Raw genomic sequence first — 11,383 nt, forward strand, 5'->3', positions numbered from 1 at the left:
GTCTGAGATATTGGTCGCATGGAAGTAAGGGTATGGTGAAAGGTGCCTGACCGACTCCCACGGTGACATTTTGCCCCCTTAGTGGTGACACATCTGTAATAATACATTTTTGAATCATACGGTAAAGTTCTTCATTGCAGACCAGGCAGAATAATGAGAGGCATATGTTACAATAAGGGTACAGTGCAGAAGAAAACAAACATGATGAAGACATTATAGAATTAGAAAACAAATCAGTAATGCAGGCTTTTTCTAAAACAGTAAAATAACTATCCTTGTGTAGTAAAATAACTATTAAGTGAAATGTTTATTGACAGTACTAGGAAATCATCTAGCTAAAAATATTTTGATACTAGGAATTGCTACATCAATTCAAAATATTTAGGTGTATATAAATTTAAAACAAAAGGAATTTAAATTGTATAAGAAAAGTACGGGCATGTTATTAACCTTTTGTGAACTGTGTTCATTCCTTCTTATCGTAATGAAATTTAAAAATACAGTCTTATTTAGCATCTCTTGTTATTCAAATGCAGATATGTATTTTGACATATTAGTATAGTATGAATTTCTATTTCAAATGCTAATGTCTGGAATTAGTGACTATTTCATTTTCTTATTCATTTCTCCTTGAATGATACTTTCTATATCATAGGGGGAAAAAGCGCATTGTCATATCGTGATTACTGACATCAAGAACTGAATGGGAACTCACAAATTTATATAGCAATTTCAAGGAAAGGGTTGAAATGATATGTAGATATTTAAAACCAACATTATATACAAAAATAATGAACTTAAAAAGTTCTTTATAAAGTAATACACATAAATGATAAAAAAACAAAAAAGTTTCTAGTATTATTGATATTTTGTTATTATTTGAAGAATTATTACATGACCATGTGGTACTTTATTTGTTTTTTTTTTTTAAGATTTATTTATTTATTTGTTTGTTTATTTATACGAGCACTGGGTACAGTCAAAAGCACGGGAGGGTGAGAGAATTCACCAGAGCCAGAGCGGGGAACAGAACAGGCAGACTGATGAAATAAACTGCTGAGAGGAGCAGTGCACATGGCAGGAGAGGTCTTCCACCCCATGTGGGACCCTCGCCGGTGGCCGGGGATCAACCCAGCGCTGCAGAGGCTGCGGGCAGCTTCACAGCAGCCAGGCACTCAACCGCTGCGCCACTAGGGCAGGCCTGACCGTGTGGTACTTTAAACTCTCCTGCCAAGTGTGGACAGATTGAACAACAATATAGTGACATCTATGGATGTGAAATTAAGATGCTAATTGTCCAATCAAGAACTTTATAGATCATACTTTCACTTAAAGTGTGCTTAACTCTCAATAAATGCATAAGTTGGAGACTATATTCAAAAAAGTTGCAGCACAGAAAGCTGTAGAGTATCTTTTTTAAATAAAGATTTACTTTATTTATTTATGCATACAAGAACTGAGCAGCAATCCAGAGGAGGATGGGGGTGAGCAGATTTACCAAAGACAGAGTGGGGAGCAGAACAGTGGGGAGCAGTGCTGAATTGCACTGCTTAGGGGAGCAGCAGGCAAGACAGGAGAGGTCTGCTGTGCCATGTGGGTTATCTCCCTGGCCAGGGATCAAACTCATGCTACAGTGGCTGGCAATAGCTTGTATCACTGAGATATAGCCCCTGTGTCACCAGGGAGGCCCTGCAGTGTATCATTTGTTTACCCTCATGATCTCCCAGTTGACTGGGAACTGGAGCTGCTGCCACTGCCCCAAATCACCACATGTCACAAGCCCAGGAAATCATCAGCATGCAAAATTCAGTGTATGATTTCTATTGAATGTGTATGACTTTTGAACCATTGTAAAGTTAAAAAATCATAAGTTGAACCATTTTAACTCAGGACCATCTGTTCTCTGGTTTTCTGATTTGGTGAGAAAGCCTATTCTTTTTTCTCTGGAAAATCAATTAAAGTCTATAGACTATCAAATCCTGTGACATCCTGTGAATTTGGGTGACTAGACATTTAGGACCCAATTTTACCTTCCTCCTACCTCTGAAAATTGCCCTCTGGTATCTTCAGGGATATCAGTTGTGGCTGCATCAACTGGCGGCAAAGAAGGCTTTTGTGGAAATATATATAAACTTTACATTTGGGACACAAATTCTACCTTTTTGCCAGATTTTGTGCTAGGAAAAAAATATATAAATGCAATCCTTATCTACAGCACACTAATAAACATTCTTCTTTAGTGTAGCAAAAACCATTATTTATTGAATTTGTAATAATCCTGGCAATGTTGATTACCCCAAGTCAACATTTACAGCTTGAGTGCATACTTGGGTGAGAATTAACCTTTCCTAAATAAGCAATATCGGTAACAAAATAAGACTCCTAATATTCTGACCCCTTTATGCCAGGTGAATCTGAAAGCCCTGCAGCTGCCATCCTCTTCTTGTTACTTTCTGCTTCCATTCTGAAGAGGCACTGATAGCAGCAAGCCTCATTTATTGCAGTTGTCTTGGCATGAACACTCAGATATTCTATTCTCTGGCTGCTCACTCTGACTATTGGCAGACAGAGGATGAACAGGCTGCAGAATCAACCCCATTAGTGTCAACCTAATCCCCTGTAATGGGATCCACACTGGCCAAGATTAGGCATCATTTCCCATCCCCACCGTCATGTGTAGTATGTCTTAGCCTAGCACAATATACAGCAGTTGATAGAATGGATAGTGTTGCGTTTGCCGCCACCTTTTGAGAAAACCAGAATGATGCCATTGGGAGTTTGATGCTGCATATGTGAAGATTAAGAAAACAAAAAAAAAAAAACACCTATTTTTGTAGTGAACAATTATCGATATAAGTCCACTTGTATCTTCTTAAATGTACCTTTTTTTAAAACAATGATGTTTGGAGCTACTGCTATTTTGGTAGTTCAAAGGGAAAATAATATCATCTTTTTGATCAGGATTGTGTATATGCGTGTGTAAGGGAGAGAGACAAAGACAGAAATAATGAGGATAAGGAACATTTGCATCACTTTTCTATCAGGAGAGGGAGAAGCGGAGTTTAATGTGTGTTGGAGGCGAGGGCTTTGAGACTGATGAGAGATAGTACATAGCATTTATCAGAAGTACTTAGAATCTTTTATTAGGTGAGAAATGTAATATTTCTATCATGTTTTATTTCAAGACAAGAGAACGCTCTTGATAATCTTTTGCAGCCCCTTATCATGAAGTTAACATTACCTTTTTAGTCCACTAGACTTTTTTGTATACATTTTCTGCTTTCCTGTTTTGGGTCATTTTGTGCCTCAGAATACACTGAAACTTAAAGAAACTTGTGCTTTTGTACAAAACAGCCAAAGTCTAAATATGAGCAGAAGAATAATAAATCACCCTAAATGTTGTTCACCAAAGAGAATCTTTTGGCATTCCCAGAAGCTAATCAACAATGAACAACAAAGAAAGAAGAATCAGAAGAAGCCAACTTGCCGCAAGACTCATCAGCAATTACAATATGGCTATTGACAGTCATAGACCTTTGGAATTTTTGAGTTCTGTTTATGGAGCTAGAATCCTTAATGATACACACCAGTCATCTCTGGACCCCTTCTGGCTCAGCTGCTCCTTGATACAGCACCTGTGTAGGTACCTGTGAGCTTAAAAATAGCAACAGCCAAAACTACATGGAAATTGAAAGCAAGCCCTGTTGTGTTCACAGTTTGTGTTTCCATCCAACTCCTTGTAAAGACACACACTTAACATACTTTCCCAAATTTTATAGGCAGCTGTAGCATTAGATTCTGATTTCTTTCCTTTTATTTTTTTTTCCTTGAAGAAGTTAAAGTTTGAAGAGCTGAGTCATATTTGCTTAAAATTTCAGAATTATGTGGGCCTCACCTGGAGACTTTACATAATAAAGGCTTTTAATTGGGAGATATAAGGAATGGTGGACAGACCAAAGTCACTGTAATTAAAAGTAATTGAGTTTCTCTGATGCAGATTTGTAAATTCAGAGAGAACCAGAAATATATATACCTGAAATAATTTCCATTTGTCTTCCAGTCGTATCCATAATTATTAAAACCAGACAAATTAGGAAGAGAATTCTTGATTTCATTGTGCAATATTTTCAGTTTGGAACTGTAGAGAGAATCTGAAGACCCTATTTGTTTGCTTTGGTTTCTGAGTTGAGGGACATTTGAATCCACTGCCTACTCAATTCAGGTGAGGGGTAGGATAAATGGAAGACAGTACTGTAGTGGCTGCAAGGCACAGAGCAGGTTTTCTATGATCTGGGCAGACATGTAAAGGGGGAGTCTTGGAGCCCTTTATGGCTTTTTTTTTTTTTTTTGGCTCTCAATGATCTTTCTATACCATTTTTTAAAAAATATTTATTTATTTATTTATTTATTTATTTATTTATTTATTTATTTATTTATTTATTTATTCAAGTACTGGGGACAGTTAGAAGTGTGGGAGAGTGAGAGAATTCACCAGAGTCAGAGCAGGGAACAGAAGAGGCAGACTGATGAAGTACACTGCTGAGGGGAGCAGGGTGGGCAGCTTCTCAGCCCAGCGCTCAACTGCTGAGCCACCGGGGAGGCCCAAGATCTTTCTACATCATTTGTAGTTAGGCAACCAGGTGCAGGGCAGGCAGGGAGGTGGGGGGACCAGGAGCCTGGCAGGCCTCCTAACCCCCCAGGAATCTACACTTTTTGGGCTCTCAGGCATTCTCTCCTGGTCTCTTCACTGGTCTCTGCTGCACCTGCCACTCCCCGACACATGGTCTTCCACTAGCACATTTTCTACTCTGCTGAAGCACTCAGTTCTCTGCCTGAGCTGCCCTTAGATGCTCAGCCTCCATGCTGAGGTGCGTCCACTCACACACACACACACCACTCCTGGTGCCACCATCAGGCACGTGTGTAAGGCCATTGGGGTCTATCATTGATGCTAGTGGGGGTTGGAAAAACCTGATCACTTCCATTTAACCTACAGATGCATATAAAGGATTTTATTTTTAATTTCTAACCCAGCTGTTTCATTGTAGCGTGGATATATGGGTATGAGAGCTCTGAGCACCAAAAAAAAGGACTTTACTGGAGACTTTTCTTTCCATTATCAGCAAATATTTCCTTTTATGAAATTGTCATAATGTCCATCTGGAATTTAGTTTTAAGATAAGAACTATGGTGATGAATCACACACTCATGAGCCAAGGTAGATTTTACTTTCTACAAGAAAAACTTCAACTCCCAATGAATTATGGTGAAATGAGATAATAGTAGCATATATTTCAGTAAGGAAGTATAAAAAACTTTCAAACTCAATGCTTATTTGTGATTCTTTGTCTTCCTATCCTTCCCTACCATTTTTTCTAATACCTTCCATGTTTGCACCCTGAACTACAGAATAATACAGATGTCCCTTGGGTCATCCCTAAAATGATATTCGGGAAAGAGAGGTGGTTTTCCGTATGCGGCTTTAGTACTTTCAATGGCATCTGAATATGAGAATGAAAAACACTCTACTATGAATAATCTGATCAGAAAGAATGTTATAAAATGCTTTATAGCCATCTTCTACCTCTCTGTGTTGATCTGTAGATCTTTAATTAAAAGGAAATTAGGACTCAGAAATTTCTGACTCACTGTCCGAATGAGAGTTCATTCCTTCTGAACACATATATTATTCAATCAAAATTATAGTTCATTTCTTTTTGTGTTAAACATATTATTTCAGAGATTATTCTATAGTTCATTTTGTAAATTGTTCAGTAGTATGATAATATATGCATATATCACCATGTATTATCTGTGGGGGAACAAAAATGTGCCACAATCAAATGTTCTTTTTGGCAAAAGTTTGATTTCAGGCAAGCTCTGAAGATTTGTGGAGGCTACTTTATTTTTATCCAAATTTCTCTCTGTAGGGGTCCCTTCCAGGAAGATCTAATCCCCTTCATTTCTTTTCCTTTGTTTTCCTCAGTAAACACCCTGACTTCCACATTTCCCCCCCAACCACCCCTGTCTTAGCTATTTAAGATAACATTTAAAGTCTCACGGGTTAGTAAGTAATGTTGGGTCTATCCCATGTATAAAGGAGATATATATATATATATATATATAAAACTATATAAAACTATATATATGTATCCTATATATATATATAGGATACATTATATAAAGGATTATACACACACACACACACATATATATATATACACACCATTATTAAACTTCGATATGGCTTTTTCGCTTATCAATCTGCCTGATGCTTGTTTGATTATTTCCTAGTCTGAAAGAACCCAAAGGAGTAAAGGCTGATTTCCTTTGCATCCTGACATATTCATTCACTTGTTGGACATTGGGTAGTTTCTAGTTAGTGACCATCAGGACTAAGTCAACTATATTCATTTTTGCACAACCTTTTTTATATACAGATGTCTTCATGTTGTTAGTGCATTACTGAGGGGTATCATGGAGCCCCCAAACTTGCACACTCTGAAGGGTGTTAGCCATCCATGCACACCAAGACAAAGCGCACTTACAGAAAAAAGACATTTAATAGAATTAGTGTGCATAGAGAGAAGAGAAAAAGGATATTCTTTTCCCAATAAAATACCCAATATTTACCATCCCCACTTGGGTAAATGCCCAGCCAAAAAGGATCAGCCTGAAATAAGGCCATTAAGGTCTAAGTCTTGCTACAGTTCTAAGGCACCTTCTTGCAGAGAACTATAGAAAGGTGTTCTTAAGCAGGTCCCAGAAGCTGGGACAAAAGGAGATACCACAAGAAGATAATGGATTATATTGTCAGTCTCATCATGTCTTTCCTGCAAGTGTCTACTTCCATGTCTCCTCAGCAGTACCAAGTGAATGTTGAGCCACAACAACTAGAGCTTCATCTGGCAACTCAGCTCTACCCATCATTAAGTGGGTACAGATTATGCTACCCATCATTAAGTGGGTACAGATTATCCTGTTTTATAGAGATGCCTCTGTAATATTTTTTCTTGAGTAAGAAACCAAGAGTAAAACTATAGGACATTAGGTAGGTAAGGAAATACCTAGTTTTCAAAAGTTGTGCCATTTTATTCTTAAACAGAAAATTTAAGTGTTTATTATAATGAAATCCTCTGTGTGTGTGTGTGTGTGTGTGTGTGTATTTGTTTTAACATTATGGCATTCAATGTCTTCTCAAGGAAATCCTTGCCTACTATAAGACCATGAAAATACTGTCAAATGAATTCTCCAATAAGTCTATAATTTTATGTTTCATGGTTAGATTTTTGATCAATGCCAAATTAATTTTTGTATATGGTATGAGGTAACTCTTTCATTTTACCTTATTTTTATGTTTATTTAGTTGTTTCAGTATCATTTGTTGATTTTCCTTTCCTCTATGAATTGCATTACAATGCTGATGAAAATCAAGTTTCTGCAAGTTCTATTATTGAACTCTCTTTTTGGGTTTATTGAATTATTTTCCTCTCCTACACCAATACCCCACAGTGTGATTATAATACCTTTTTAGAAATTCTTGAAATCTGGCAATGAAACTTCTTCAAATATATTACTTTTAAAAAAGGTTTTCCAGTTATAGAAGAACTAATTCTGACAGTGTACTATACACCATGGTGATTAACAATACCATATTTTATGTTTGAATGTCACTAAGAGTAATCTTAAAAATTCTTAACATACATGATGGAAGGCAAAAGTAAGATAAAGAAAATGGTGGTCTCTGGGTCCTATAATTGAACTTAAACTTGGAAAAAATGGTTTAGAACTCTGTACTTGGTCCTAGACTCCATTTCTTTTTTCTGTTTCTTTTTGAAGATTTATTTATTTTATTTTTTTAAAGATTTTTTTTTTAATTTATACAATAGCTGGGGTATAGGCCAGAGATGCGGGAGGGCGAGAGGATTCATCAGAGACAGAGCAGGGAGCAGAACAGGCAGACAGACCGAAAGCACTGCCGAGGGGAGCAGCGGACGAGACAGAAGAGGTCTGCTGCGCCATGTGGGAATCTCCCTGGCCGGCCAGGAAACAACCCCCCACCTGCAGAGGCTGCGGACAGCTTCACAGCACTGTGCTCAATCCGCTGAGCCACAGGGGAGGCCCAGACTCCATTTCTATTATAGTATCATGTCATTTAAAGGAGCAGATGGTGCATGTGGCAGAGATAGTAACGTTCACTAAGCGCTCCCTATATGTCCTACCCTTACTCGCAATTACGTTTGGACCATGTAATTAGTCCTGTGCAGAGACCTGTGTGTGAGAATAAAGTCGGTCCTTTCCAGGCTGATGCAGGTAAAAGCTTGTGCTTATGCCATTCCTATTTTTTTCCTTCTGTGAAACTGTTGAAGACCCTATGTTTTAAATGTTAGCTAAAAGAAAGTAGAATTTTCATCAGCCTTGGAGTGTTGAGGCAGAATCTGAAAGTCTGTGTGAGACATTTAATGAACCTGAAAAATGAACCTTCATTGTGTTCAATTTCTGAGCTATGGGCAATAACTTTCTTTAGCATTTCTTGCCCTGTTTTGACTAAAGCTGCATCTAAAACCACAAAATTAAAAGCAAGCTCATTATCTTTCACTTCAAATCTAATTTCTGTTAATGGCACACTGGTTCCTTAACTTCATAGGAATGGTTTGAGGGTTAATAAGTGAATGCATTTGGAGGATTTAAAATTTAGCAACCTCTCATAAGTGTTTGATAGTAACATTTTTATTGTTAGTTACCTGAATGCAGAATCTTGGACTGGCTGTGTTAAGTCTTATCCTCATGTCATTATATTTATTGTATCTCCTAAGTTTAGCACTAAACCCAGCTTTCTCCCATCTCCCTTTCTGCCCTCTTAGTTCAAAATTGACTTCGTCTATTGGTCTTATAACTTGTATGCCTCCCCTTATAAAATTAGTTTTCCTATTACACAGGCAATCCTATTCCTCTCAAACTTAAATTGTTGAATTCTTTTCTATTGCATCTTAGGCTATATTTTCCCAGGTTGTCTGTGTTCTCTCTGATGGAAGCCCACCTTTACTTAAACTTGATCTTATGCTCTTCCTCATAGATCATTTTCTCTGCCCCAATGATATTACCATCGTCAAAATGCATCCCTTATTTTTCTGCTTCTGTGCTTTTTCTATGTGATGTAGTCATTATATCAAATATTCCAAATGTTATTTAAATTCCAAGATAGATATTAACCTCTCCCTAAAAGACTTCCATGATTTTCCTAGTTAGAAGGAATTTTTTCTGCTGACTCTTTAAGGCACATTGCATTTTCCTGTATTACTCTATACATTTTATCATATCTGTACAATGCTAATATTGTACATAATATAAAAATTCATCTTTGATTTTATCACCACTTAAAATAGCATTCTAAGTCTCATGAAAGAATAATATATGTTTCTTGACTATAGATATGGGTGAAAGCCCTCTCCCCAAATGATAAGTTAGATACTTTATATGACAACTTCTGCAAATGCTATTTCTATTGTAAAACTTCATTGCTGTTTATTTATTTATTTGGGATAATTAATTCAACTCATTGAATTGAGTGCAGTGTTTTATTCAGTTATCGAATAACATTTATTTTCTTTTATTTTTTTCTATATTTTCCTAGATGGTGACATTTATACCATCTTTTCTTTTATATATATATATATATATATATATACCATCTTTTCTTAACAGAAATCGTGACAGACATAAATTTCCTTTAGAAAGAATTAGATTAAGAACATATAATGACAAAAGCAATGTGAAGGAGCATAAATTAGGAAAATAATGATTAGAGACATTAAAGATAAATACTGTTATACAATGAAAAGAAGAGGGGAGTATGGAAGGTTCTCTAAATTATCACAATTAAAAATGATAATAAACATATACACAATGGAATATTACTCAGCAATCAAAAAAGATAAACACATGCAGTTTGCAGCAACATGGATGGAGCTAGAAGGGATCATGCTTAGCAAAATAAGTCAGAAAGAAAAAGAAAAATACCAGATGGTCTCACTCATAGCAGGGAATTAGAAAACCTAAATAAGGGACCAGAAAAAAGACTAATTAATCCAAAATAAAAATCAAAATCAACAAGCAACTATAAACCAGAGATACACTACAGGGAGCAGGGCGGGGAGAGGAAGTATTAGGGTCAAAATAAGAGGGGGTGCAATTGTATGGGGAATATAACCAAAATGAAAATGCATACATTGTGCAAAAATGAAACATGAAGTAAAATTATATAAAATAAAATATTAAACAATTAAAAAAATATTAAACAATATTAATAAAAATCCATGAAAGAACAAGAACAGTAAATGAGTCTTTTAAGAGATAGATAATAAATTGTGGTACCCTGGATAATACCAATAAGCAAAATAGGGAATAATTAAAGAAACCAAATGAGAGCACATATAATAAGAAATGAGGTTAGATTTATTAAAGAACTGTGTCATTAGCAGGTTCTTTTTGTTGGTGAGGAAAAAAATGAGGAGAAAAATGAGTTTGTGTGTGAAAATTAAAGATGGGTGAGCATCCCTATTACACTTAATGAAATGGTGTCTAACAGTGAGCCATCCACAGGGATTAGAATCTACAAATAGGCAAATGTTCTTGAATCCCTAGGGATGAAGCCTCTCTCTGATGACTGCCACTCAAACAAGTACTTTTAAGATTCAGGTCATTAAAGACTAACTTTTTCCTGCCCGCGTTTTCCTTGCCAAGTGTGGCTATGAATTACACAGCAGGAAAAGGTTTGTCTCTTTATTAAATGCACTCAGGGTTGGTCAGATATAGTTTGATTATTACCAAATTATGTAAGGCTACTCTTAGCCTTAAGATCAATTGTTCTTTATTTGTGAATCTTCCTATACTTATATTCTAATTATCATCATGTTTTGTTCAGATGTATATCTTTTAAAATGGATGTTTATTTCTCATTTCATTCAGAATTTATTTTTATTTGAGATGAGTGTTTTCCTTTTCATACAATTCAGTTCTGAATTGCCCAAAGCCTATCAAAGTTTTCAGAGCTGGTAGAGTGTTTATGGAAACATGATATTCATATATCGTTTCTTATGTGCGTTCCTACTTAATAAATATGTAGAATAAACGGAGTATGGTGATTTACCTCAGTATCTTCCAAATATCCAAATATTTATTTGGAAAACAAGCTTTTGGTATATTGTAAAGAAATAGCTTACATGCCTAACACAAGCTCACAAAGGTAACTTTGACTTTCATAGACTTTTTCCATAGAATCTTGATTTTTTTTATTATGAAAATTTCAAACATATGTACAGGAAGAGAGAATGATGTGAAGAACCACATTGTAATCATCAATTCTCTTGAACAGTCAATGATT

The sequence above is a fragment of the Talpa europaea genome (assembly GCF_964194135.1).
Source record: "Talpa europaea genome assembly, chromosome: 5".
Classification (NCBI taxonomy): Eukaryota; Metazoa; Chordata; class Mammalia; order Eulipotyphla; family Talpidae; genus Talpa; species Talpa europaea.